Consider the following 26,846-nt stretch of genomic DNA (forward strand, 5'->3'; position numbering starts at 1 on the left):
AGTTTCTCATCTCTAACATGGCCTTATCCTGGAAAGATCTATGTGAGTTTCTTAGAAGACACCTTGAACTCCCTGCTCTGTATTTCTCAGCCTCTGGATCCATGTGTTTAATATCTTCCTTTGTTTTAGATTATTTTAATATCATCTTTTTCCCTATATTTTTCTCAGAAACATATATTTTAAGAATGCTATTACCATTAACGTCAAAAGAATTCATTTGTATATCCTTGAACTCAAGTTTGTCAACAAGTTCCTTATCTGTGGTTATCACCTTCTTATGTTCATAAATTTGAGTAAAGACATTAGGCTGGTTAACTGACTAAGTGGTATATTTTTGTGTGCGTTGGGGCGCGGGTGAGGGTTGTATTTTATGCCCAATCATAGCAGTCATTACTTCACATCATATCAGAGAACATTAAGTGTGACATCCAAGATGAGCAAATTCTGGAAGTTTTCTGGCTTATACCCATATAAACCAGACAGGAACTTCTATACCATAATAAAGAGCCTGAAAGGAATTTATGCTCTAGTTTGACTCCTTGCCATTAAAACAAATTCTTTGAGAGTTTCTGAATTCAGAAAATAAAGTTAATATCACCAACAGGTTAGTGTTAGACTTGTGTCTCTTCTCATTTGGCGTCTCCAAAGACCTTTTCCACTGGTTCCAGGATGGATGGATGTATACAAGCCAAACCCTACAGGACTCAAATCAATTTTTACTGGGTTGAATGTTGGGAAAATGACTAACATGCATGAAAAATGTACAAACTTTCTGGAGGTAAAGCTAATTTTCTTGTCCTTTCTGATGTTCTTTGGATACTTGAGTTTGAACTTGGCAACCAAATGATTGACCTTTGATTTGTCAAATTCTCCACCAAAGTGGATCTCTTAGACTTGACTTCGAAGATTCTATCTTCAGTAGGGAAGCTGATGATATCAGAAAAGTCTCTTCCAAGGACCAAATCATTACTCGACTCTTTATAACAATATTCTTGTCCAAGCAATAAGAAATAGCAGGAAGAGCTGGGTCTTTGCCGATTTAAGTTCTTATTAAATAAAGGATCACTTTCTTTTCTCTATAAAGAAAAAAGAACAATTTTGGTATAAATCATAAACAAAGAGGCATGATTCAATATTTAAAATGAAATGAATGATGTAAAATTTTAAATTCTGAAGAATTGGGATTGATTCTTTTTCATGATCTATTTTTGACCCTCTTGGTGTTTAATGGTGAGATAATTAAACAGTTTTTCAGGTTTTCTCTTCCTTGTCCACATTTGGATTAATGTGGATGATCCAAATTAGTATCTACATTTGGATACTGATCCAGTTCTTTGTTTTCAAGTTCTGAATTTTCCTATATACAGATCCAGTGCCTTAGTAATAAGAAATTAAATGTTAAATGGAAACTCAGTTGAAGATCATTTTGTCTTGCTTTATTATAGCAGAACCACAAAATACCACACTTGGTGAGATTTGACTTTCCATATAATTTTCTACTCAATGATATAATTTCTTTTTTTTTCTGAGCCAGTTTCCTTATTAACAAAATGTCTGTTTGGCAGTAATATATTTGTCCTTTTAAAAACGTGGAAAAAATCTCCACTTGCTTTTCAATTTGCAGCAGGTTTAGTTACAAAATGCATGTCAAAGGGCTGATGAGTCTGCAGTTTTGGTGTTTGACTCATCTACTGCTTGTCCAACTACGAGACCTTAGCAGGTGTGGGAAAATGGAGTAGGTGTTGAAGGACATGTGGATAGAAAAAGGAAAAAATATCAAAATCGAGGACAATAGGTGACGATCACCCAAATTCTTCACGGTGGTGATTTGCCACATCCAGAAATGCTGGGCTATTCAATTTTTTCCTTTCTTTGTGGAATTCATGAGGAGAGGACAGGATATAATATGCCAGAAGTATGTCAAAAAATGACACAAAAACGGAAAATAATGAGACAAACTCATTTCACTGTCTGTATGAAACAGCAAAGGAAGACGAGTCCTCTTATCTTGTCCGAATGTCATCTCCCATTAGTTCCTTTTGGAAGTTTTTTGAGGAAATCTAGACTTCTTTGATGTGGACTTCTTTGCAACTGTGAGTGCTACAGTTCAAATTTTTGCTACTGAGAATTATCAAAGTCAGCAAGAAATGAGGAACAGAAATTGAAGGCAATAAACAATGAATTGATATGAGAAAAGACTTGTAAAGTATGATGTTTTGCCCAAGTGTAAATTATTGCATCTTCATCCTATTATTAATGATAATATTAAATACCTTTCATCATTTGCTTGAATGTTATGATTTATTTTTTATTATTTCCATGTTTTTAAGGTTTTACATTTAAGGGAATTTGTAAGACCTTCAATCTTTCTTACATCTTATTAAATATTAAAATTGCCTCTCTTTTTTTTGATTCAACGTTACTTACTCCTCAGCTGATGCGATGCTTGAACCTGAATTTTATTCACCCAGGCACAAGTGAGGAGAAAATGAGGATAGGGGATACTTTTTCCTCATATTTAACTGGTTTTTGTACTGTCTTGAAACACGCATGCTACTTTTCTGGCATTTAATTATTACTACATAGCTCAACAAACATTTTTAACAGAAATATGGCTTATTTCTTCTTGAAGAAGATTGTGTTTTTGAAATGTTATGAACATCTGAATCCTTGAGATCAGATTAGATGTGAATATAAATAATAATAGTAAAAAATACAAAGAGTAATGACACAGTAATGCAGACAAAATTTACAATTGATTTTGCATTATGTTTTGTGCTTAGAGTTGAACAATATCATAATTGATATTCTAAGAACTGAAGTACTTCCAACAAAATAATAAGTGAGGGAGAGAGGATGTGTCTCAAGGCGTGTTAGAAAGCAGCTTAATTCCCTGTTCAATGTCTTATTATTTACCATTTTATGGAGAATGCTTAAATTGGTTACCTTTGTCATCTTTATATAAAACATTGGCTATTTACTCCCTCTAATCTCAATTATATTGCATTATATTATGTCATAGTACATCATATTTTATTTCTCTGGAACTGGGAAAATAAATAAATAAGTGAGAGATTTATAATTTTTAAAATATGTAGTTTAGGTACTGAACTGCTGATTAATGTGGACCAAGTAAATGCACATGAGGATACTATCAGTAGGAACCATTATAAAGAGAAGAGATGATCACCTAGCAGGCAAAACTGAGAATTTGTCGTTAGGAGACCTGGATTTACCCATGGATTGACAACTACTTATCTATTTCTTCTTTTTTCCAATTAGCTTCTCTGAGCCTCGGTTTTCTTATCTGGAAAAGGTGATTTGGAACTTCTATGAGTTCAAATATTTGCAGGTGAAAATAGGACATAAACTACAATGCAACTGCCACACTAACAAGATAACTTTTCCCATAGGTAGCTTACTGGGTTGTTGTATGACTCAAGTTCAGTAATATAGAGCTTTAGAAGTTGTAGAGCACTAAACAAATACTATTTTTTCTTTTCTTTTTTTTTTTTTGGTGAGGAAGATTAGCCCTGAGCTAACATCTGTTGTCCATCTTCCTCTTTTTGCTTGAGGAAGATTATTGTTGAGCTAACATCTGTGCCAATCTTTCTCTATTTTTTGTATGTGAGATGCTGCCACAGCATGGCTTGACAAGCGGCACGTAGGTCTACCCCTGGGATCTGAACTCACAAACCTCAGGCTGCCAATGTGGAGCATGCAAACTTAACCACTACGCCACCTGGCTGGCCCAACAAATACTATTTTTAACAAAAAGATAACTGGGGAATGCTGAATGAGAGCATTGGACTGTGAGTTTGGATTTTGAACTCCAATGAAGATAATTATGACTATAAAGCTTATTGAGTATAATGAGGAGGATATGGAGAGAGAATTAGAGACCATCAAATAAGACAGGGTTGGGTACAACTGGATATGATTTTGCAGGGTTAGTCTTTGATTTATGCCAGCATAATCATGTACCATAAAAATTGCAAATTGCTTGCATAAACATAATTTAACTTTATTTGCCTTATCTTTGCAAGGTGGATATGTTATAACCCAAATGACAGATGAAAAAACTGGGATACCCAATGGTTAAATGCCTTAGCCAAGGCCACAAAGCTAAGGAATTTCAGGGCCAGTATCAGAACCTTGGATATTTAACTCCTAAGATAGTGTGGTTTCTGCCAGTTTCAGTGATGGTTTGGATATGGGATGATAAAGTACATCCTCATGCTCTCACTGTCTTTGATACCTACTATATCTTTCACATCGTTTATTTCTTAATTCTACAGAAAAATAAAATAAAAACAGCCTCAGCTGAGACTGATATCCTTGGTTCAGACTTTGTGGTCTGGCCTAGGTCTCTGGCTTGTTATTATTATGGGGTAATAACTTGCAAAAACATATCAAACAAAAAAGTTTTAAAAGTTCCAGTTCTATTTGATTCATAATCCCCACAGATTACTGCAGGATACAAGATCTATAAACAAAAACCAATTGTATTTCTATATAGTCGCAATGAAAAGTTAGAAATCAAAGTTTTTAAAACAGGTGTCATTTATAATAGCACCAAACACATGAATAATTAGGTATTAATATAATAAAATACATGAAATATCTATAGGCTGAAAACTATAGAAAACTGATTAAATAAATCAAAGACTAGTTAAATAAATAAGAGATACTGTTTTCACTCTATCTGGAGAAATTTTAAAAATATGTTCTTAGTGTAGGCCTACTGGTGTTGAATTCTCCCAGCTCTTGTACATATAAAAAATCTTTCATCTTCTTTTTTGGAAGATATTTTCATTTGGTATAGTATTCTAGTTTTAGAAATTTTTTCTTTTCTTTTATTAAAGATCTCCTATTGTTTTCTTACATTCTTTTTGAAGAAAATCTGCTATCATCCTTGACTTTGTTCCTCTGTGCATAACATGTCTTTTTTCACTGGATCTCTTTAAGATTTTTCTCTATATCACAGATTTTTAATATTTTAATTGTTGTACGCCTTACTATACTTTTCTTTCCATTTCTTGTGCTTGGGATTTGTTGAACTTTTTGAATTTGTGGGTTTATGGTTTTTCTTAAAATTTGGAAATTTTTCAGCCGTTATTTCTTCAAGTATATTTTTTTTCTCTGTCCAACTCTCTCTCTTCTCCTTTGGGAATTCCAATTACACACATAGTGGGTGCCTTGAAGTTGTGCCATAAATATCTGACGTTCTGTGCATTTTTTTTTCCTTTTTCTCTCCAGAAAGTTTATATTGTTATGTATTCAAATTCAATCTTTTCTCTATCTTTCCTTCTTCAAAATCTAATCTGCTATTAATCCCATCCAGTGTATTTTTCATCTCAGACACTGTAGTTTTCATTTGTGGCAATTTGATTCGGATCTTATTTAAGCTTTTATGTCCTTACAAAAAATTTGGAATATATTGAATACAGTTATAATTTTTGATGTCCTTGTCTGCTAATTCTAACATCTGTTTAAATTCTAGGTATACTGGTTACTTTTCTACTTATTATGAGTTGTATTTTCCAGTTTCTTGGAATGCATAAATTTTTGATTGGATGCCAGACATTATGAATTTTACCTTTTTGGATACTAGACATTTTTGTATTACTATAGATGTTTAAATTTTTTCTGTGACACAGTTAAGTTATTTAGAAGCAGATCCTATTATGTCTTGCTTTTCAGCTTTGTTAGGCAGGACCCTTCAGTCTAGGGCTAACTATTTCCCACAGATGACCCAAGACTCTATTGCATGCTCTACCTAGAGCCCAGCGTGTCATAAGCTTTTCCAGTCCGGTTGGTAGGAACAGACACTATTCTGGGTCCTGGATGAATATTAGGCACTGTTCTTTCTAAGGCTTTTGGGTTGTTCAGATAGTTTCCTTACCTCCAGGAGCTGATCAGTACTCAGCTGAATACTAGAGGGTGACTCCCATATCTCAGACGTTCTCTCTCTGTGTAGCTCTCTTGTCCCCATTACTTTGTCCCTGCAAATTCTAACTGCCTTGACCTCCCTAAATGGTCAGCTCTCTCTTGTCAACCTAAGGAGTCTGCTGGACTCTGCCTGGGTTCTTCCTCCCTACACAAGGACTTGGACTCATTAGCAAGGAATTCACTTGAGGAATTGTGGGTCTCACCTCGTTTGTTTCCAGTCTCTCAGGAATCACTGTTCTTTATTGCCTGATACACAACGCCTTAAAAGCTATTATCTCAGATATTTTGTTCGTGATTTGGTTGAATCAGGCACGAAGATAAATCTAGTCCCTGTAACTCCATCTTTTCCAGGAACACAGTCTCCAGGGAACTGCTGAAATAGCTTCATAACTGGTTTCCTCACTTCTAGATTCATTCTTCTTAAATTTTATTGGTTTTTTTACTTAAAATATTTCTGTAACTCCATATCACCACAAGAATAGTGCCCAAATATCTCTCTTTAAACAGTGACCAAGCCTGTGGTGAAGTTTTCACCAGAAAAATGAGAAAAATAAGAATAGTACATTGAGTATTTAAAAACAATTTCATTGTGAAATATAGCATCAAAAATCTTCAGTATTTATGAAAATAACTGCACAGTTCAATAAGTAAAAACCCACTTAACACCACCAATTTAAGAAACAGAAAATTGCCACCTCCCCAGAAACCCACATAGGTGTCTTCCAAGCCACATATATATGTAGGTACTATGTGTTATCTTCTTTTTTTCAATAATTGCTTACAGTTAACTGAAGTTAGCTATACTGTGAGACATAGTGGATTGCAATTAAAACCACTGAACTGAGGCAATCAGAGTGACTTCCCTAAGGAAGTTCTATTTGAACTGAGACACAAAGAATGAGTAGGAGGGCTCTAATCAAGGAGGAGAAGAAGAGAGGTAATTCGAGAAAAACTGTGTTTTTTTTCCAGGCAGAAGTAACTTTTCGGTAATCTCAACTATCAAACACACACACACACACACAGATATATATAACTGGGAAAGAGAAGGGGGTAAGACTATAGAAGACAGGTATTAAAATCATCTCAAAACTGTGTAAAATGCCATTGCTATTAAACTTGAAACTTCCAATAAAATTAATATTTTTCCAGGAAAAAAATTGTTATTATTGAAAAAGAAGAAATCAAATACCTGGCTACAGTGTTAATCATGAGAAGGTTTTAAAAGTCACAAAAGAATTACTCAAGTAATTGTCTTGGTTTTAGTAATTTCACGAGTGCTTTCTTTCATATTTACAAAGAACAGATAATATTTCTTACAAGGGAAATGTTGAGCCATGAGAAAAGGTGGAAGGCTGAAATTCATTTTATGAGGCTTTTAAAGATAACACAAAAACCTACAGATTAGTCTCATCTATAAATATCAATTAAAATTCTAGAAAAATTTGTCTAACATCAAATTAAATGAAGCATGACCAAGTAAGAGTTTCATCTAGGAATAAATGGATAACAACCTATCTATTAATAAATTAATTATATCAACAAATAAAATATAAAATTTTTTGATGATTTTATGTAATAATAATATTGTTTTATTAAACAAATATTTTTGGAGCAGCCACAATATGTCAGGTACTAAGTTCTGGGGATACGGGATAAGTAATACAACATCCATGCCATCATGGAATTTACATTATAGTGGGAGAGAAAGATACTAAATATAACAAAAAATTAATAAATACCATAATTTTAGGTAATACTAAGTGCTATAACCAAAACGATAACAGGATTAGGGAAAAGTGTCAAAGAAAGAAGCAGCTGTTTTAGAAGGCAAGTGAGAAAAAACTTCTCAGAGAAGTTTGGATGATGCAGAGGAGCTTGCTAAAAGAATATTTGAAGGAAGAACTTTTCAGGCAGAGAAATAACAAATATAAAGTCCCCAAGGTGAGATGAGGAGGATGTGCCTCGGGGGCAGTGGGAAAGCCCATATCAGTAGACAGGAGTGGGGTTAAAAAAAAAAGAATAGATGTAGCCAGAGAAGAAGACAGAGGCCAGATTTCTTAGGAACTTTCTTGCCAGGATTTTGTTTTAAGTGTTAAAGAATGCTAATTGGAGGGATTTAAGCAGAGGTGATGTAATCTGATTTCCGTTTTTGAAAAGACACTCGCTATGTGGGGAACATATAACCCACAAGAATAGAAATAAGAGAACAGTTAGGAGGACATCAGACTAGTTGGCTCTAAGAAGAGAAAGCTAAGAAGTGGTTGGATTGGAGATACATTGTGAAAATATGGGGACAGATTTGTGGAATGGAACAGGTGAGAGAAATCAAGTCCGCTTCTCAACATTGGGGAGTTCCGGGAAAGAGAAGATGCGAGGAAAGGGGCAGTAGAGGTTAAAATGTGAAGAATGCTGCTCTGGACACGTAGGTTAGACACTTAGAGTAGTATTGTTGCTGCATCCTCAAAAGTGGCTTCCCTCATCGCTCTGAGGGAGCAGACCCTGTCGTTGCCAGATTCCAGTCAGCGGAAAGGGAAAAGAGAGTAGAAAGCAAACCACTTCCTTATAATAACAAGATTCGAAAGTTGAAGACACCACTTCCACTCCCATCACAGTGGACAAAACTTACACCTAAGATGGCCTCTAGCTGGACAGCCATGTGTCAGCTGTGACACAGGGGGTTCTATCATTAAAAAGGAAGAGGAAAAGCACAGCAGGAAAAAATGAGCAGTCTCCAGCACAGTAATTAACAGTCTCTGGCAAGGCACTCAAGTAGGATGCCTAAGAGACGTTTGATGTACAAGTCTAAAAGTGTTTTCTGTAACTTAATAAATGATATTTCTGCAAAAATGAGAGCTCACATAATAGAGTGAAATATTAGACAATTTCTTTTAAAATCAGAACTAATACATGATTATTGACTATTATTTAACATGTTTCTGGGCTATATATTAAGTTAACTGAGAAATTATTAGTACTAATAACTAATGAGTTCAAAACGTGACCAATTTCATAAATATGAAAAATAGATGAATTTCACATATATATATATGAATGATTACATTTGTAGTAGCAGTAAAAATATGTGGTTCATTGTAGAAACTTTAAGCTACAGTAAATTAAGAAGTGGAAAGTAAAGATCACCTAACGTTCACTCTTCAGAAGTGTCCACTATTAACACCCTGCTGTGTTCTCATGCAAATATCTACCAATTGGTTTTTCTTACAAATCATGCTCATATTGCATAAATATTTTTTAACATGGTTTCTCTACCTGACATATAAGGTTACCATTTTCCTATGTAAATTAACATACAAATATTTTCATATTGCTGGTTTTCTAAAAATCTGATTTTTGTTATCACGTAATAGTTCATAAATGGTAAAGTATTGAATGAGATTTTTGGGTTCCACCAGTAAAAATACTGACCTTTCTTTGTTCAAGAGGAAGAAATGATTCTCCAAGCAACAAGGATACATCCTACATTTCAAAAGCTATATGACATTAACAGACACTCCAATTCCTATCTCTTTAAAGTCTCTGGTGTTAAGAAAAGACACTTGACAGTACAATGACAGAAACATTAGTATCTGGATTCTTTGTTTTTCTAAACTACCAGCAAATCCCGTAATGCCTGCCTTGAGACATCATCGTTACAAGAAAGCAAGCTCTACATGTTTATGAGCCTTAATTTGCAGAGTTTTTACTTGTGGTCACAAGAAACTGCTTCCTTAAAGTACTGTCAAGGACAGACAGAAGGATGCACATCCTTTAGATGTGATGAGGGATGCTTCTAGAAGTACTTTCCAAACCATCACCTACAGCTTCCATACAACTTCCTCGCAGCCTCCCCTCCCCCAACCACAGTGAGGTCATTCTCGTTCATAGACATTGAAAAATAAAGAAAAGGAAATGAAAGAAATGATAATTTGGAAGGAAAAAGGAAATTTAAATCAGCTTGGAATACACAAAGCCCAGAAGGCCAAAACGTGGGAAAGTGTAGAAACCCAACTGGGGTTCAACTCTGAGACTCTGTTTTCTCATCTGCAAAAGATTGATTGGAACCAGTAATGACAGCTCTACCTCCCAGCCAAGCACTTTAAATACATGACTTAATTTAAACCTCACAACAGACTATGGTCGGCATTGTCATCCTCACTCTACAAAGGAGGAGCCTGAGATTCAGAGTGGTTGGAAATTACATCTCGGGTGATGCAACTAGTAAGTGCCCCAGGCAGGATTCCCCACCCAGCTCTCGGTGACCCCAAAACACATGCCCCTTCCATTTGTCACTGTAAATGCTGCTTACCCCACTGGTCGCTGTGAACAGTCAAGGTTTACGTGCCTGTCATTACATCTCAATAAATGTTAGTTGACTGACTGACAGCAGATTATAGTCAACAGTTAAGGGAAAATCCATACTGAGTTAAATTTGCCAAAGACCTAGAAACTGGTATTATTTAAATGTGTCCTATAAATTGCATAAGCATGGAGTATAGTGATGAAGAATAAAAGTTGTTGATATTATAACTGAAAAATCGTCATTCCATTTTATTATATATAGAAAATTTACACATTTTCACAGTTTTAAAATTTGTCACATTATTAAACTCTTGTATTAGTCTTAATATTTAGAGGCCAGTTTATAAAGGGCCTTGGGTACCAAACTTTGGAATTTTGTTTTTATCTATCTTCCTTGGGACCCTTCAAATGAATTTTGAGCATAGTAACAGCAAGAGAGATTTGCATATTAAAAAGACCACTCTTGGGGGGCTGGTCCCGTGGCCGGTTGGTCAAGTTCGCCCGCTCCGCTTTAGTGGCCCAGGGTTTCTCTGGTTAGGATCCTGGGCACAGACATAGCACCGCTCATCAAGCCATGCTGAGGCGGCGTCCCACATAGCACAACCAGAAGGTCCTACAGCTAGAATAAACAACTATGTACTGGGGGGCTTCGGGGAGAAGAAGAAAAAAAGATTGGCAACAGATGTTAGCTCAGGTGCCAATCTTTAAAAAAAAGAGACCACTCTTCAAAGATTTACTTTGTGAGTAGAATGGTATGTCAGTGACAAAAGCCTATGTTACGTTGCAGTCAAAAACAAGTCTAAAATTCTCAGTGGCTTAAAACAAGTGAGGTTTATTTCTTGGTTTGTCCCGGGTTTAGGGGGGAGGTAAGGGTGCTGTTCCCTTTCGTCCTCATTCATGGACTGGTTGGCAGAGCCTTCACACATGACCATCACGAGCAATAACGACAGGGAGGGGCGTGTGACTTAAAGCCTTGCCCACATACAGGTTCCCACCAAGAAGTGACACATGGCACATCTCACATTTTACACAGGGACAGAACAGTGCAGCTTTACCACATGTTGGAAGGAAGAGAATTGGAAATACTGCTGAAGAGCACAAATAATTACCACGAATGTCTTGAAAGGAAGAGACTAGAGGTAAGAAGATCAGTCCAGCCACTGCCGAAATTCAACAGGAAAGAGACAACGAGAACCTGAGTCGGGACAGTGCTGAGGGCAGAGAAAAAATGATGGGGATAAAAGCAGTATCAGTCCAAGTAATAAGTTACAGGACTTGGAAATTTCTTGGATACAGATAGGGAAAAGTCAAATAAAAACTCATCTCCACACCTACAGTCTTGATAAAGCTTCAATTTTTTCAAAGTAGAAAGTAGTTTTAATTAACTTTTTAATGGGTTTAACCTGTTTTTTAAAAGTACTCAGATTAGAGGAAGGGAAATAAATAATTCATCCAGAAAATTGTGCACTGGTTTTTTTTTCTCAACATAAAAAAACCTGTCGGCTATTGTAAAAAAAAAAAAACAAAATCTATTTAAAAAGATGTTGAGAAGAATGCATTTAGGAAACTAATAAGGAAATTATGTTAACAAACAAATTCTAAATTCTGCTTCAAAAATAATCACGTCTAGCACCCTTCCAACAAATCATTATTAACATGGTCTGAGAACAGCACTAGAATTTGGAAAAACATGATGGGAAGACTAAATTTATAGCCTGGAATTGACTTCTGGGACTATATTTCCTGAGCAAAAGCCACAGAATTAGTCCCTGAGGTAATACATTATTTCAGCTGGAAGGAGCAAAGTGTTTGTGGTAAACATGTTCAAGAATCTAGAAGCAAATACTAATTTAGCAATAAGGGTTATGCCAAATAAATGAAATTTCCCTGGCAAAGGTGTCGGATGGTCTATGGCATCGCTGTTAGAATTCTAGGTCGGGGAAAGACGGAGTCAGTGTTTCTTCCCCTGATTACAGTGTTGCTTTACCACAATGGGGAGATTGTGAAACAAAGCACATTCTTTCCCGTTCTGAGATGACGCTGCATGGATGTGTTGGCATTTGTTTGTTTCTCTACTGAGGATTCCATCACAAGTCTCAATAGAACAAGGTGGAATGTTGAGAAAATAGAAATTCAACTTGGTCTAATTTATGTAGTTACAGTTCTGGATATGCACTCTCCACATTTTAAGTTGAATTATTAGTTATAGGAAGAGAAAGTATACCTCATCCCCCTCAAATGTTTCAGTCGATGTTCATAAAGTCATAAACCTGGGAGACACATTGGGAGTTGATCTTCCTAAATATAAATTTTGAAATATCCTGGAACAAAACCTGCCAAATGAGAATCCATAAGGAAATATCATGGCAGAATATTCTGCTTTCATTTTTTACTATTTATTGACTCCCTCTTTGTCTGCAAATCATGGTAAACCAAACTATAGAGGACATTATTTATTTTTAAATTCAGAAAAGTTATGGATTTTAGATTTAACGAAGTATAAAACTCTACATTCCAAAACTAATTTTTCTTCAAACTTTTAGTTGCTTTCTTCATTTTACAGCAATATAGACTACTTAAGTAGATATTCAGGTTCCCAGGAATTAGAAGAATTGCATTATATTTCGAGTTCTGCCATTGGTCTTATATCAGACACCAAATTTTTCTATGTGCTTCAACATCTTTGTCTACTAAAGAGATGGAATGAATTTATTTCCTCAAACAAATCAGAAAAATTTTCCATTGGAAAGGTATAAGAAACTTGGAAAACCAAAAATCCCCTTTCCATCCAACGCTTGTAGTTTTTGTTATATTGAACTTAAAGTAAGAGTAACCGAACTTTCCTAAATATATCTAAAATAATAGCTAAAGCATTGTTTTCTGATTAAAAACACATCCTATTTGCAACTCTTAACAATCTTTCAAAGTAGACAGAAGACATTACTTTCCTATTTTACAGACAAAAGAACTTAGGTTTAAGATGCTAATCAGGGGCTGGCCCAGTGGTGCAGTGGTTAAGTTCACACGTTCCGCTTCTTGGTGGCCCAGGGTTCGCTGGTTCGGATCCTGAGTGCAGACATGGCACTGCTTGTCAAGCCATGCTGTGGCAGCATCCCACATACAAAGTAGAGGAAGATGGGCACAGATGTTAGCTCAGGGCCAGTCTTCCTCAGCAAAAGAGGAGGACCGGCAGTAGTTAGCTGAGGGCTAATCCTCCTCAAAAAAAAAAAAAAGATGCTAAGCAATATTTCCCAAGGCTGCATCGTTTTTCTGATGGCTGGCCCAGAGCTCATTCTGCTGCACTATATTGTATATTTACCAATAAACTATACTTTAAAAAAATATCATCTACTTGTCAAACGCTATGCTAGCTCTTTTAGGGCATACAAAGAAATCTCAGAAAAGGTCACCAACTTCGGTGAGTATTAATGTATTAGTGAGTCAGAACACCTGCATCCAAGGAGGAACAAACGTAGCAGCGGAAATATTGAATGAAAACTTACACAAAACGAAGTCTACCTACTATATATAGGAATCGAGAAAGGATCTATATGAGCTGGAGCATTTCAGAAATATTTCATAAGAGAGGGTAATATTTAAAATTCATAATTTGGGCAGGTGAGTGAAGTTAGGAGGCTTCTGATTAGGAGAGGGAAAGTATTTGCTAAAACACAAAGACAGGAACAGGTGTGTGTTCCTGAGACATTGAGGATGAAGATACAGATGTGCCTGAAGCAAAGCTTGTGCATCAGAAAGGACCTAAAAAAGAAGTGTGGATAGGTAGGGCAGGACAACACCATTGAGGCCTTGAAAGTGTGTTGCAGAGTTACCTTGAGGTAAATATTGAAAGAGGACAGTATTCTAAAGTAGGTGAAAGCTTTCGTGTAAATTCCATTTGAATTGGTCAGATTAGCCAGTTTAGTCTGGCTAACACATGCAGCATGTGTTTGAGTCAAACTGGAGTCAGGGTGTCGTAGCAATTCAAGTTTACAGGGATCAGCTTAGAATGGTAAGCCATGACAGTGAGGGAGAAGGGATATCCATTTTTTTTGTTAAAGAGTGGGTAAATGAGAACAATTTAAAGAGCTTTTGGAAGGTATTACATCTGGGTGCTCAGAACAATGAAAGTAGGAGGAGTTTCATGGCAAACGTGGTTAACAGCCATTAATGTCAGGTGTGGACTGATGGAGACAATATCCAGAGCTTCTAAAAAAAAATCACATCCCTAGATAATCTTTAAAAGTTTACAATCTTTTTTTTTACTAACAATATGGGACTACAAGTGAACATAAGCACAACACACATGTATACTTACAATGCCTGATGTACATAGAGCTGTGTTATAAAATTGTTTGGGTTATATTGTAAGTGTAGCAACATGATGAATGGGATGTTTTCATTGCCTTGGAATTGGTGATTAAGATCCAAGTCTGAGATACAAAGAGATAGCCTACACTAACCAACTTAAAGAGGACTACAGACATTTGGAATCCCTCCTCTGGGGTTATTAAGTGGTGGCTGAATCCACTGCTCCCCTTAATAATCACAAGGCCCTTCCCTCTAGCTGTGCAAGCAGGGTAGGAGAGAGAATTGGAAGAAAATTGTTGAAGTTGTAGGGAAGGATTATTGTTTTTCCTCCCTTCCCCAGTACCAGTTGGAGGAGGGGTGGATTCAAGACAATTATTCATAGAAAGGTGCCTGGAAAAATAAAAAAAAGGAAATTGCTATTTCATTCCCAGTTGGACATTAGCTTATGAAGTGGACTTGTTGATCTTCCTCAATATTGTTTTGAACAAAGAAAAAGAGGATGGGAAAAAAGAGGACAGAACAGAAAGAAAGGGCAGCTGATGAAAGTCTGAACTACCACCATGAGAAACAGAAAGGTCAGGGGTCAGGTGGATCCCTCGGAAGATAGCTAGTCTTGAGCCCTTTTGCCCATTCCAAGCCCGAGATGGCCACCTAGGTATTCCAGCAGTACGAGGCTTTGCAGTGAATATTCAGGAACAGACTCTGAAACGTGGTTAGAAAAAGATCAGATTGGACATGGTCCCTCACGTCAGTGAAACTTGAAATCGGAAGACCCCACTCCTCACACACAAGGCACCCCAAGGAATTCAGACATGCACCCTAAAGGCGATTCAGCATCAGTGTCTTATCCAGAAGAGTCTCAAAAGGCAAAAAGAGAAGCAAGACAGATTTCATTATAGACCTTCAGGCCTCTCCATCTTCCTCCTCCTTTTTTTAACAAAAGAAAGAAAACACACACACAGAGAAAAAGAGACGGAGTGAAAGAACAGACAACATTTCTTCTCCAATGTGAGTCCCTTGGGACAAAGTTGCAAGAGATGAGTAAAAAAAGAAAAAGATTAGCAGTAAGAAGACGATAGTTTTTTATACTTGAACGTGACCATAACGATATAGAATCTGCCCAAGACGTCCTTAAATGAGAGGACGGGATAGTCAACAGCACAGCGTCGAAGGCAGGGATGGGGAAACAAGTGAAAGGCTCAGGGTAGCTTCCCACACCTCAGACTGTTCAATAAACCAACACGTAATGACTTAAGTACATAGAGCTGGGCCCACCTGGTGGCGCAGCGGTTAAGTGCCCACGTTCTGCTGCGGCGGCCCGGCATTCACCGGTTCGGATCCCAGGTGCAGACACGGCACTGCTTGGCAAGCCATGCTGTGGTAGGCATCCCACATATAAAGTAGAGGAAGATGGGCACGGATGTTAGCTCAGGGCCAGTCTTCCTCAGCAAAAGGAGGAGGATTGGCTGCAGATGTTAGCTCAGGGCTAATCTTCCTCAAAAAGAAAAAAGGTTGTAGACTATTTTATAAAATATTTGATACTCATGAAAGCTGTTTTAATTTTTTCTATCTAGAAATAGAAAACATGTCTAAAGTTTGGGAGGCTTTTTGTTTTTAATTTCAAGCAAACACAAGCTATGGAATGGAATTAGCTTCTCTCCAGAATGAGCAAAATTTAACCTATAAATTAAAATGCAAGTAAACTACAAACTACACAACAGAACTGGTATCTAGAGTTTTCTTTTGGAAAGAACACTTTGTTCTAAAATGTTTTGAAAGAAAAACGTGTCAAAAGTCAATTTAGATAAAAAAAAAGTCAGCTTTAGAAAAAAGTAGTAAACTCCCTTTAATAGAGCTTATGAGTACATGGAAGATAAACATATCATTCTTAGGTTACATGACAAAACAAAATAGAAGAGAACAAAAACAAGAAAACAAAAGCTTGTTTTACAATGAATTTTATTCCCCCGTGGGAATGCCAAATAGCAGCTTATGTCTTATTCTGGATTCAGTGAAATACCATTGCTCCCCTAATGGGAATAACAAAATAACGACTCTTATCAGACTGATTGTTCATAACTTATAGAAAAGTATTTCAGAACTTCATTCTTGTGGATTTCCGTGTTCCTGGGGTGTCTGTAGGGTTCTCCCACAATGCACATGGCTAGAGAAGATCACTTAACCAGAGCTGTTTGCTCCAATATAAAGCCTCCACCCGCCCGATGCTGAAGCGTTAAGAACCCCTGAGAAATAGTTATAGGGTTTAACTCTGTTGTGGTTCAGATAAAGTTAGACGTCAGGTAACATATCAAATGCTCTAGGTCTCCTCTTAAGTAAGCAATGAGTCATTCGTAATCTGCATGAGCCACTTGTTTTGAGTGATAATTTAGAAATTAAATTCCAATATAATAGATGGATTTAAAGTCTGGCTGCCTGTAGCACACGAAGCAGTAAGAGGTTTGAACGTAAAGTCCACACACCAGATCAGAGTATATTATTTCTTCCTAGTTATATCTCCTGTTTGTTATTTTTGTAATGCATGTTTTTCACTCTCAGCATTCACTCAACCCAACATCACTCTCCCTATAGGCGGGAGAATGTTTGGCATCTACTTGTTGTAAGATGAGAACTCTGTGCACCAAGTTCTCACAACAGCAGTCCCGGCCTCCTCCGCTGCCTAACGCGCCCTGAAAATGTTCCCGTTGATTGTAAACACTTGCCAGCCAGTTTTGAAGTGTGTCTAGTTGTTTTTTCAGCTTGCTGTTAAGAGCCTTCACACCATGGCCTCAAGCTTTAATTTCTTCCATTTGAGAAGAAATGGTCATCCAGTCATCTTTCAGCTCACAAGGCCTGAAGAAGTCATCTTTCGTGGCAGATAACCTCAGGTTCTGGCATGTTCTTCATTAATGAAATCAACCCTCAAGAATATCAAACTGAGATGGCTCAATGTGATCTGACAGATCGTGTCCAGAAACATAAGCCAACTGACATCTGAAGACCCTTGAGGGATCAAAACATTCCTTATGTCTGTTCAGCTTCCCAAGACCTCCCAAGATTCAGTCTATCTTTTAGTCTGACAGCCTCTTCTGTGACATCTATGTGTTCAAAGAAAACAGAGCTATATAGAATATGATGACATTAAACATAATGCACTTAAAATCACAAGCCAATGACAGAATGGCTTTGAAATAAGAATCCAATGAGCAAGATTTCTTATATGTTTTTCCTAGTCAATAAGACCTAATGTGAGTGATGAATAATTTACTGATTTAGAATTCCATTGTCCTGGCACTTAAAGTTACAGTCTGATTAACCAAAGACATATTTCGGGATAATAAAATTTCATGCCTATCAAGTTTCTGTATTGCAGGTTGAGAAATGACATTTTACTTCTCCATTGTATTACCACTCTGATGTTATAGCAAAGTTCTAGTATAAACTCCACTGGCAAAGGCCAAACTCTCCTGATTAAGTACAGGTTTAAGACCCCCTACGTGACATTGAGAAGTAATTTCATAATGCTGGAGACTTGGCTGCAGTTAAAACATATATTATTGAACTTTACTAATGCGTAAAGCTCACCCTTCACATTTATCATAGCATTTAATGATACATTTTAAATGGCTAAAAATCTATCCAAACGGCTAATTCTGCCCATTATGACTGAGATAAGTTATGAAGCACATGAAGACTCCTGAAAGATAGAACAATTCCAAACAGATAAAGTTAGCACACACCTTCATACCAATTCTCCAGTTCTAGGAAACAGAAAAGTTCCTTTAAATGTATTTCCGAGGCAAGATTAGAGTCTGTGTGATGTCAGCCGGCCTCCTCCCCAGCAGTCTTTGTGCGCCTTCAATATGTCAAAGGAGATAAGTTGATCATGCTGTGTTACTGACAATTAGACAGGAAGCAGTAACTATGCCCGCTTTGGTATTTCAGGCAGCTCCCCTTCCTAGCCTCCATCTCCAGGCTTAGCTCCAAGGAGACAAAGACTTTCCTTCTGACAAGACAGCCTCTCCCACATCAGGAGTTCAAATCTCTCCCCACAATGATTTTCTCCAGTCATAGAGTTCCTTTAATCCCATGTTACGGATCTTATCTAAAGTAGTGGTATTTAAAAGTAAGTTCCATATGACATTAAATTGTAATTTTACTCCTCCATCAGTCTTGCCAAAGTTCCATTAAGTAGTGTTTCCAAAAATTCCAATCAGTCCACGACATTATTAGGTTTTCCAATTGTACCACCCATCTTTTTCCTAATGATATTCAATTTAATCAGCTCTCTTCTATGCGCTGTACTTTGTGATGTTTGTTTTAATCTCCTGAGAAGTTTCTTCCAGATTTTCAATGTGTTTGTCATTTTCCATAATTTAGAAGTCCAACTTTGCTATTTTAGGCAAGAGTACTTCAAGTCCTCCCTCCAGGGAGGTCCTGTTTCTTAATGCTGGAAATAATTTCTCAAAACAAGCACTTCATGCGGAATTCAGAGTTCTTGACAGAGTCATTTTCCCTCTAACTCACCTTGTTGTTTAGATGTTGTAGAAAATTAGTCATTAATGCAGCTGATGTCACGGCGAAATGTGAGGCTCAATGAACCATGCACCCTACCTGTGCTTCCACAACGAAGAGCTGGATGAAAAGTGCAAAATCTATTCAGTTACTCAGATGAGTGTCCACTGTTAGAACCAAAGTTTTAAATGTAATTTTAGAGAAACCGGGCTTTCATTTCTCTAAGATAATCAAATGGTTGGTCAGGGAATTAGCCTCTCACATGGTAGCAATCAGAATTTGTAAGAACAGTAAATGATAATAAATTTGGAGGAGTTTTCACGTTTGAGGAATCAATTAATGCCCCTTTAAATATATATATGTATAAGAATTTATATATAAGAAAATATGTCTATAACTATTTGATTTGACTTGTTTTGGTCAACATTATTGAGTTATAACTTACAGAAAATATAACTCATGAATTCTAAATGTGCTATTAGAAAAGTTTTGAGAAATATATGCAGTTATATAACCACCAGCACAATCATGATATAGAATATTTTCATCACCCTAAAAAATTTTCCTTGTACGTCTTTGCAGTTAATCCTCTCCCCCTGCCCCATACTCTGGCACTTGGAAACTACTCATCTGCTTTCTGTCACTGTTGTGCTGCCTTTTCTAGAATTTTATATAAATGAAGTCATACGGCATATATTCTTTATGTGTAGCATCCTTCACTTAGCATAATGCATTTAAGATTCATCCTTTTTTTTTTTTCAAGTCTCAGTAGTTCATTCCCTATTGCTGATTAGTATTCCATTAGTCTGCCTTTCCAGTTCCTCACTTCCTAAAGCAGGATTAATCTACTTCCAGAAAAGTGGATAGCAGGAATAATAGTCCAACTATGGGAAACACCACCCCTACCCACAAGGATGTGGGCTGATGTCATGGCCTCCTATAGAGGAAAACACTGTTGGCTTCAGCTCCTTCCTGTGCTCTGAGCTGACCTCTGCAGGTGGTGTTTCCCTGGCTTAATGTCAACTAACTTCTGGCCAATGAGAAGGAAGATATTGGAGGGTAGGGGGAATGGAGTGACTTTAGTATTTCCTTCTCCATCCTTTGCTTTTGTCAGCTCATCCTTTTCTTTTGAAAAAGTCTGCATTTCCTCTTTGGCTTCAGCTCCCACCAGACAAGCCCACCATGGTTCCAGTTTCCATCAGGTCAACCCAACCCCTGGGCTCTAATAACACCAGTTTATCTCATCTCTTTGTCTTTCAAGCCTAGTAGTGACGAACACTTTTGCTGCTGCCAATTTCTGGGTCGTCAGTGTTCTGTGTTTGGTTCTCCTCTCCAGTATCACCTATGTAACTTATACCCGGCATTAACTTTCCTCTGCTGTAGCTACTTGAAGTGCATTCTGCCTTCCTGGTTAGATCCTGGTATGGACTGAATGTTTATGTTCCCCCCAAGGTTCATGTGTTGAAATCCTAATGCCAATGTGATAGTATTTGGAGGTGGACATTTGGGAGGTAATTAGATGATGAGGGTAGAGCCCTCATAAGTGGGATTAGTGCCCTTATAAGAAGAGGCCAGAGAGCTGGCTTGCTCTGTCTTCTATCATGGGAGGATGCATGAGAAGGCAGCAGTCTGCAGCCCTGAAGAGGGCTCTCACCAGAACCCAACCACGCTGACTCCCTGATCTCGGACTTCTAGCCTCCAGAACTGTGAAAAATAAATTTCTGTTGTTGATAAGCCACTCAGTTTGTAGCATTTTGTTATAGCAGCCCAAGCTGACTAGAGCAGATCCTGATTACATTTCACAAAGTCTGGGTCACTCAGTCTTACCCACATTCATCTAACTTTTAACACAAAATTTATCTTGTTTGATCTTCATACTAATGCTGAGGCCTGATTATTACTCCCGTTTATAAGTGAAGAAATGAAGCCTAGAAAACTTACATTTCTATCATCCAGAAGGTCACAGTGCTAAAAGGGAACAGAAGTTAAGGTGCTAAGAGGTTCAGAACAGATTGAAGAGGCTGATAATGGGCATGGTAGAGAAGCGCTGAGTAGCTGAATATGATTAGTGGAGAATGTGAGAGTTTACATTTTGCCAGAGGGCAGGAGAGTTTACATATCTTTGGGAAAAAATGTAAAAGTATTCTGTAATCTGTTCTATATGAATTTAAGTTTCTGATCCTCTTTTCTGATCAGACTGGAAAGAATGCATTTCCCAGATTAATAACCACAAACAGTGTACCTGAGACTGTGTAAATCTCCTCTGGCAACAGTATCACATCTGGCACAGCAGCTAAAATTGGGACAACTACTTGGTTAAATTGGTGGTAATCCACTAACATCCTCCAGGATCCACAGCTTTCTGCAGGAGGGGCCAGATGGGTAAAGTAAATAGAAATACAATGGAAACCACCGTGCTGGATTTTTTATATCTGTAAGGGTGACGCTAATCACTGCCGTTCCTCCTCAGATGAAATATTGTGATGGATGTTCTGTTTGGTCAGGGGATGGCAGGCAGCCGTAGATGATTCTATTTAACCTTTCCTACTACAAAAGCTCTTATCCCAAAGGCCAAGGAGTCAATGTGGGAATGTGCCAAATATCAAGCATGCCTATTCCAATTACGCAATCAGAAACTGGGGTAATGACCACCGAGTAGGTCTGTGGAGCCAGGCCCGAGCCCACTGCATTTTACTGCCTGGCTTCCATATGTGTGCGCTCTAACAGGGTGTCATGATGGCAACCTGGACACTGTAACTAACAATTCCCAAAATGTTTGGGCATTTACCTTTCCATATTTTAGAGTTACTTGACTAAATTTCCATAGGTCCTTCTGGGGAAAGAATTGGGGACACATTACCGTGTACATTGCCATGGTGTTGCAGGCTCCTTCCACTAGAGGATCTGGCCTTTCAGTCAATGGAATCCAGGTGTGAAACTGTTCGAAGGCCAGGGACCGTGAGTTTTAATTGAGGTAACCGCTCCAGCCTCCTGATCATCCACCCCTGAATTCTTTGTCCAGATCAAGTAGTAAATTGTTGGTTATCCATTTATTTTACTGCTAGAGATACCATATTCTGTTAAGCATCTCCGTAACTCTCTGTAGCTCAGGCCCTGAGGCTGCCCCTCCAACCTTGCCCCACATTATGATAATTACGTATACCCAACTCCTGATTCATAAATGCTACTACGTGGCCTTCATTGTTTCAGTATGCCCCTCCTCCACAGCGCTATCAGTTCTGCAGTGACATTTCTATCATCAGCCCTGACCTGCAGAGGCAAGCCACCACTGAATTACTAAGTGAGTGCCCCTCTGGTAACTAAGCTGGTGACCCCTCACTAGCACATTCCTGATGGCCTTGGTGAATAGTGTGTCCTCTGGGCCTTCGCATGGAACACATTCCTCTTGGTGGGTCTTCTGGGCTTACATAGTTTATTCACTCTAACATGAGCCCTGCTCTGAATCTTTTCCAATGCTTTTTCTCCAGAAACTGTGATGGAAATTCTGGCATTTCAATCTCACTTAATGTAGGCCAGAGATCAGCAAACAATAGACCAAATCCAGCCTGTTACCTGTGTTTGTAAATCAGGTTTTATGGGAACACACACACAGCCACTCTCATTCATTTACGTATTATTTTATGGCTGCTTTTCCACTACAATGACGGAGTTGAATACTTTCAACAGAGACCATCTGGCCTGCAAAGCCTAAAATATTTACTCTCCCTAGCAGCAAAAGTTTTCTCTCTCCTGTCACAGGCCATTGCTTTTTCCATGGGTTTTGAAGCCATCCTAGTAAAGGGATATTTGCCAGCGTTAAATTCTGTATCCTGGGAGAGGAGTCCCAAATTGATAAATTCTCCTTTATCCAACTTTATTTTCCAGCCACCTTGATCGAGCACTGTCTAGTCCCATGTGGTCTCCCAACTCTTGCTGGTACACAGTCTGGGGCCTTTAACTCCTTGGGTTGTAGTCCCTTCCTCCATCACTAGGTTCTTCATGTCCTTGGCCATATTATGTTGTAACCTAACTCTAGTTATTGGTGCAGCAGTTAGAAGGGGAAGAAGGGGCAGATCCTAAGGCTGATACTGTTGCCTTGCAGGGGAATAAGGGGTTCTGCTTCATTTTCAGGAAGGAGGGAATTCTATCTTCTAATGGGGAGGCCACTTATGCAGGTCAAGAGGGGTCAGGGGCAACATACCTTTCCAGATTTATGAGGACATCAACTCAGATTTCCCCATCACATTTATCAGTATCCCATTATTTCCCAACTAGTACTTCAATGTTGACATAGCAAGTCTGCTTTACTTTGTGATTTAACCTCATTGGAGCTCAGCTACCCTGACAAATCTTGCTCTTGGTCCTAAGCTTACTTTTTCCCCTTACTACAGGTGATGATAGTCTTTTTATATGCTTCCAAGGAGGTTGTCTAACTTTCATATTTAGCTTTTAAATGTTGAATAATTTCTCTCTACTCTCCACTTTATCCTTGTCTTGAGCATCAACCAAGACTGTCAGGACAGTTACCATTCCTCCTGTATTTCTAAATGCCTAATACAGTCAACCAGTTAATGAATTCCCTTTCACCAGTGTACATTCCAGGCTAACCCAGTTCACCTCTGTGAATGTTTTAACAATGGCACTACCACTGCCCCAAGGACTATCTGTCCTCCATCTACCACCAGTGATGGAATCCTCTGGCCAATAACATATAATTTATTTCCACTCCCAAGAAAGTGGAAAAAGAGAACTTGCAATGAGGAAGACATAACTAACATCTTGGATTCCTCTGTTCATCCTTATTTGTAATTATTGCTGGTCCCACTTAGAATTTCATGAGAAGATTAACGATTTCTTCCCCATTGTATCTTTTCTCACAAGGAGTGACCAGTTGCCTTGAATTTGATATAAAGGGTTTCAGAACGCTGTAGTAATTCTCCTTACTAATCATACCAACATGCTAATACGTATGAGATGCCAAAGTCAAATATGAATATTAACTTGCAGATATAATCAAGCCTGTAAGATAGTCACTGCAGCCATCCTGCATTAGGAAGGACTTCCAATAACTTTGAAATAAAAAAAAAAACTGACTTTGTTACATTTGAATACTTAAAACTGTGCTAATACCAGGCTTACTTTTAAGATACAGATAGAAGTTAATATAAACACTACTTAAAATTCCTTCATGCATAGGGATATTTTTTCTCTCTCAACATAACTGTTGCTGCTTTCTTTCCTGTCTTATTCCATAAGATTGCTAAGAATCATAAAGGTTGGGGAGACCAATGAGAGCATGACTTCACTGTTGAAATATACTAGGTAGTAGAAAAGGAAAAGAAACTCATTTCATGGCAAGGTTTTTAACTATAAATATTTAGACACACCTTATCCAGACCTAACAGAACTGAAAGAAGGAACATTTTTATTTGCTCAAGCTTTCAAAGATATCATGGAAGAAAATAAATGTCAATAATCACATACAAACTATGGAATACCATATAGGATATATGTTAATTGGGAAAATAGTGACTTTCAACATTTTTAAACCTGAACTTGAAAGAATTTAACCGCTGTGTAAAAATACTGATGATGGGGAAAAAATGATATTTATGATAACAAAAAGAGGAAATGTGTTCTTAAACATAATGTGAACAAGTGCAGAAGTGGGGTTATTTAGAAATGTGGGGAAAAGAGTGTGAGTAGTTGCTAGTCAGAAAGAGAAAGATGGAAGAAGCACCTGGAAAAGACAAGAGATGTGAGTATAGCAGAGAGACAGATGTTAATGGCTGACAAGAGTTGGGGACATGGCACTTAGCATTGGGCAGTTGTCAGTCTTGTCGGGTTCCTTCCACACAGGTTCTAGAGAACAGAAATACCAAGGAAGGCTATGTACACTGAAATGGAGTATGTGAATCATGAAAATAAAAACATCATGCATGCTGTTTATCTCCTCATAATCTATAATATACATGAAGGGAGAAATTACATACACACATACACTCCTCCCCAAAGCCATGAAAGGATCCCATTATATCATGTCATAAATCTCATCTTCTCTAAAATAACCAACTGGACTCAAACCTATATCTGCCTTTGAAATGTATTTCTTTGGATGTATATCAGTGTGTGAGTATCTCTGAGCCCTGGAAATTCTCAGTACTTCAGGTAAACAAACAAAAATATAAAATATGTTTTCGAGTTATAGCTCTCTTTTCCTCTGCAATCTGAGTATAAATGACAGAACCTCAAAAGTGAATGCAGAATTAGATTCAGCCCAAACCAGAACTCACTACATAATATAATATAATATAATATAATATAATATAATATAATATAATATATATATAACTGTGGACCACTCTTTCTACTACTAAGTGGAGTAGAACTGGCTTTCATCTCAAAATCCTTCTCTTCCAAACTGTTAGACCATAAAAACCAAATATCAGCTGGGAAAAGGACATTTTTGTCATTGTCTTGAGCTGATATTTAAAAAGTTAAAAGCGAAAATAATATCCCCACTCTGAAATATTAAAATAAGCAATAGAATAAATAAGGATAACAACCTAAAATAGTAAGTCATCTGAATTTTAATTCTGAATTCAATAAAGTGGTATTCATCCCAACCATAGAAACAACTTTGTTTTTTTTTTTTTTGGTGGGGAAGATTGGCTCTGAGCTAACATCTGTTGCCAATCTTCCTTTTTTTGCTTGAGGAAGATTGTCATCTAACACCTTTGCCATTCTTCCTTTATTTTGTATGTGGGACACCTCCATAGCATGGCTTGATTAACAGTGTGTAGGTCTGTGCTCAAGATCTGAACCCATGAACCCCAGGCCACTGAAGTGGAGTGCATGAACTTAACCACTATGCCACCAGCCTGGCCCCCTGAAACAACTAGTTTATGTAACAGATACATATATATTTAAGGACTTGGCCCAATAAAGTCCTAGATTGTTAAAACTGTTTAAAATACTTACCGAATTCAGCAGATAGGAGTTTACGAATAGTCAATGTGCATACTAATTTGATATTTGATGTAATTTTTTCCAAACTAGAAGACTAGACTTCATAATCCAAAAATAAAGAAGCAGCAGACTCCAGAGAACAAAAGCTTGATCAGAGCAGATAAAGGTGAAAAAAGCCAATTCCGGGGTCTGGCCCGTGTTGCAGCTGTGAAGTGTGCATGTTCCACTTTGGCGGCCTGAGGTTTGCTGGTTTGGATCCTGGGTGTGGACGTGGCACCACTTGGCAAGTCATGCTGTGGCAGGCATCCCACATATAAAGTAGAGGAAGATAGGCACGGATGTTAGGTCAGGGCCATTCTTCCTCAGTGAAAAGAGGAGGATTGGCAGCAGTTAGCTCAGGGCTAATCTTCGCTCCCCCCCGCAAAAAAATAAAGCCCATTCCTTGGAGTTTCATGTAAAAGTCTGCAGCTAGCTTTTGTCTCTAGAAATTACAAAAATGTAATTGTTTTTCCCAGAGTTTTTAGAAATTTAAATGATGATTGAAATGTAAAAAATGGAGACTCTGAGGTGTAGATGGGAGAATGAGGTCAGATTGCAGACTGATCATCTGCCAAAAGTTGATGAAATGCATGACAACAGGAAAAAACAAAATCCTTGAAATTCACCAGTAGCAACCACACAAAGAAAGAAATGCAACTTCACCCCATGAGCTTGGAAAAGTGATGGCCAAGGAAAGAAATAGGATTCTGGATAGCAGAGCAGGACTCCTAACCAAGGCCTCAGAAGCTATACTTGGGGAAGGAGGA

General features: G+C 37.7%; 1 long non-coding RNA gene across 1 annotated transcript in view; it reads right to left on the reverse strand.

The window, feature by feature from the left end:
* LOC139041815 (uncharacterized) overlaps positions 1–26,567 on the reverse strand; it is a 116,234-nt gene extending 89,667 nt beyond the window's left edge. Inside the window, exon 1 of the long non-coding RNA XR_011497786.1 lies at positions 26,053–26,567. This is a non-coding gene — a long non-coding RNA (uncharacterized lncRNA). The remainder of the gene's footprint in view (positions 1–26,052) is intronic.
* Between the last annotated feature and the right edge of the window lie 279 nt (positions 26,568–26,846).

Source organism: Equus asinus, chromosome 24, assembly GCF_041296235.1.
Source record: "Equus asinus isolate D_3611 breed Donkey chromosome 24, EquAss-T2T_v2, whole genome shotgun sequence".
Taxonomy (NCBI): domain Eukaryota; kingdom Metazoa; phylum Chordata; class Mammalia; order Perissodactyla; family Equidae; genus Equus; species Equus asinus.